General features: G+C 46.8%; 1 long non-coding RNA gene across 1 annotated transcript; it reads left to right on the top strand.

The window, feature by feature from the left end:
- The first annotated feature begins 233 nt into the window (after positions 1–233).
- On the top strand, positions 234–2499 carry LOC138848454 (uncharacterized). Its single transcript, XR_011386251.1, has 2 exons — positions 234–352; positions 2305–2499. It is a non-coding gene; the product is annotated as an uncharacterized lncRNA (long non-coding RNA).
- Positions 2500–3717: the final 1218 nt, after the last annotated feature.

The raw sequence follows: 3717 nt of genomic DNA, 5'->3' as shown, positions 1-3717 counted from the left end.
AGCTTCCATCTATTTCCAAATGGGCATCCTGTCCTTTGGGGTCTTAGAAGAGTATCCTTTGGCCTGGTTGCCTGGAAAGACTGCTTCCACTTTAATCAGGGCTCTTGCCTGCCCTCACCCTGTGCCTCCTGGATGACAGGTGTAAGACCTGCTGAGGGTCTCAGTTGACAAAACCTTGGTGGAGGAATTTGGATCGAAGCTTGTAAAAACCTTAGCTCTGGCCGATTGCACAGGTTCCCCATTAGATGGCAGCAGTGTACGAGCCGTGCAAGAGCGGGTTCCAGAACTGCGGAAACCGAAAGCCTGAGGGGAGGACAGCAGGCCGCGGCAAGTCCCTGGGTCGCCTGCCCAGGTAAGCGCCTGGTCATCCCCAACATCACAACTGTCTTCTCCGTTGGCAGTCGATTCTTGTTGCCTGTTTCTTAGAGTTCCCTTTGTGTATTTGATAATGGAAACTTGAACCTGTTTTTGTTTTTAAGATTTTAATTTATTTAGTTGAGAAGTAGAGTTACAGACAATGAGAGGGAGAGACAAAGGTCTTCCTTCTGCTGGTTCACTCCCCAGATGGCTGCAGTGGCCAGAGCTGCGCTGATCCGAAGCCAGGAGCTTCTTCCAGGTCTCCCATGTGGGTACAGGGGCCCAAGGACTTGGGCCATCCTTCACCGCCCTCCCGGGCCATAGCAGAGAGCTGGATTGAAAGAGGAGCAGCCAGCACTTGAACTGGCACCCATGTAGGATACCGGCTCATCAGGGGGAGGATTATCCCACTGCGACACGGCCTCTGCCCCCAAACCTGGGGTCTTTTTTTTTTTTTAAGATTTATTTATTTATTTGAAAGTCAGAGTTACACAGAGATAGAAGGAGAGGCAGAGAGAGAGAGAGAGAGAGAAAGAGAGGTCTTCCATCCGCTGGTTCACTCCCCAATTGGCCACAACAGCCGGAGCTGCGTCAATCCAAAGCCAGGAGCCAGGAGCTTCTTCTGGGTCTCCCAAGTGGTACAGAGGCTACTTGGGCCATCTTCTACTGCTTTCGCAGGCCATAGCAGAGAGCTAGATTGAGAGAGGAGCAGCTGGGACTAGAACCAGCACCCATATGGATGCCATCACTGCAGGTGGGTGGCTTCACCTGCTATGCCACAGCGCCAGACCCTGAATATTATTTTGCTGTAGGCATATACTGTGTTTTCTTTATCCACTCATTCATCAACAGACTATTGGGTTGCTTCCCCATTTTGTTGTTGTGAATGGTGTTGCCATGAACACGTATGTACAGATATTTGTTTGAATCTCTGAGTCATTCCTTTGGGCAGACACCCATGAATGGAATTGCTGGCTCATATGGTAATTCTATGGTTAATTTTTTGAGGAATCACTGTAGGGTTTTCCATGGCAGCTGCACCATTTTACATCCCCACTAGCAATGCACAGATGTTCTAGTTTCTCCACATCTTTTTCAACACTTGCTACTTTCCGTGTGTGTGTGTGTGTTTAAATAATAACCATTCTAACAGATGCTGGTATCTACTGAGGTTTTGAGTTGTATTTCACTAATTGTTAATTATGTTGGTGTCTTTTCATATGTTTCTTGGACATTTGCTCCATCTCTTTCTTCAGATGAACAGATTTCTACCTACAATGATCTCCAGTCATGTAGTGATAGAAAGACTAGGAAAAAACATCAGACTCTTTCTAAGACCTTTGAAACCTGAATAGAGAGGCGAACAGCCTGAACGCTGTTGGGGCCGAGTCACAATAATAAAGCACATGCTAAAGGATTCGGTCTATGCCTACTTCTGATGCCTCTGAAGTTGATCTTCCCTAAGGTTTAGCCCCTTAGTTTTTCTTTTGATTTTGAGAGTTACTCAATGATTCCCAACAAACTTCTCCCCATCCCCCTTTAAAAAGTTAACCAGAGGGCCAGCGTTTGACACAGCAGTGTAGATGCTACCTGGGACATCTACATGTGCCCCCCATATCTCAGTGCCTTCTGATTTGAATCCATCAAATTCACACTCCTCATCCTCCACACACTGTTTGTGTATGTTTGTTTTAAAGATTTATTTATTTACTTGAAAGGCAGAGTTACATAGAGGCAGAGAGAGAATCCAGCCCTTCTGATTCCAGCTTCCTGCTAATGCACACCTTGAGAGGCGGCAGGTGATGGCCAAGAGGCTGGGACCATGCCACCCACATGGAAGAGCTGGAGGGGGTTCTGGGCTTTGTCCCGGCCCAACCTCAGCTTTTGCAGGACATCTAGGGAGTGTGCCAGTGGATTTGTCTGACTTAGTCTTTCTGTCTCTCACAGCAGAAGAGCCTCCACGATGCAGCCTGGGTTACGTTTTCCCCGGGGAGTATCACTGAGACTGGATACTGGGGAGCAGCAGCGTTGTTGCTTTGTGGGTGAGAGTGTACTGCGTCCGGATTAATATTCATGTGATTTACTCCTGAAGTGGCTCTGTAAACTGAATGTGTGCTTCAATAAACCATGGCTTTCAATCAAGGAAAAGTGCGCTGCTATAAGTTATTACTCATAAAAAAATTTGTTGAGATGTGAAGTTTTACTTCCCCTGTAAGGAGCACTCCCTACACATTCAGAATTGATGTAAATATATATATACATATATATATTTATGAAGTTATGATGTTTCCAATAATTCTTTCTCTTTTAAAGAATTCTGAGAAGCTGAAAAATTGAGCAAAAGGATTTGTAAAAATATATGATGAGAGGAGAAACCTCGGAAGAGGCCAAAAGAAGGAGGCTAAACTGCTCTAAGTGGAACAGGCTTGCTCAACAGTCTGCCCTCCGAGGAGCCCAAACGGGAGATGACTTTGCATTTCCTCCAATGACTGCCTTCCAACCAGGGAACTGATCTCCTTCCCACTCTTGGATGGCATCTCCTACCAGAACCTGTAGCACTTAGGCTGCTGCCAGTAATGAGAACAAGTCTCAGTTTGGTGGTTACGACGTGCTATCACCGAGGAAAAGCACCAGCCCAGACTCCATATCCAACTGGTAGTTCTAGCTTTCCTTGGGGACTGATACGATTTGTTAGGCTGCCATAACAAAATTCCGGGGCTGTGTGGTTTGAAACACAGAAATTTGTGTTCTTCAGTACTGGGGGCTAGAAGTGGAAATCCAAGTGTTGGCAAGGCTTGGTTTCCTGGGAGGCCTCGCTCCTTGGCGTGTGGGTGGCAGCTTCTCCCGGGTCTTCAGATGGCATCAGTGTGTGCATCCAGATCTCCCTTACAAGGACACCAGATGTATCGGATTAGCGCCCACCCTAATGACCTCCTTAAAGGCTGTCTTTCCAAAGACAGTCACATTCCAGGGCACTGGGGGGTAGCACTTCAACATAGGGATTTTCAGTCCTTAGCAGGGGCCCAAGGCAAGGCAAGGGGCATGGCCACTTTCTTTATTTCTTCTTTCTTCTCCCACTTCTCTTTTGCCTTTTGCTTTCAGAGTCAGAGGAGGGAGAGGGAGGTTATAGGAAAGGATCAAAGAATATATTCTTTAAAATATTTATTTGTTTATTTGAGAGGCAGAGTTATAGAAAGAGAGAGAGAAAGAGAGAAAGAATGTCTTCCATCTGCTGGTTCACTCCCTAAATGGCCATAACGGCCGGAGCTGGGCTGATCTGAAGCCAGGAACCAGGAACCAGGAGCTTCTTCTGGGTCTCCCACATGAGTGTAGGGGCCCAAGCACTTGGGCCATCTTTTG

Source organism: Oryctolagus cuniculus, chromosome 2 (genome assembly GCF_964237555.1).
Source record: "Oryctolagus cuniculus chromosome 2, mOryCun1.1, whole genome shotgun sequence".
Taxonomy (NCBI): domain Eukaryota; kingdom Metazoa; phylum Chordata; class Mammalia; order Lagomorpha; family Leporidae; genus Oryctolagus; species Oryctolagus cuniculus.
Note: the sequence above shows the minus strand (reverse complement) of the source record. Positions and strands in the feature narration are given on the sequence as shown.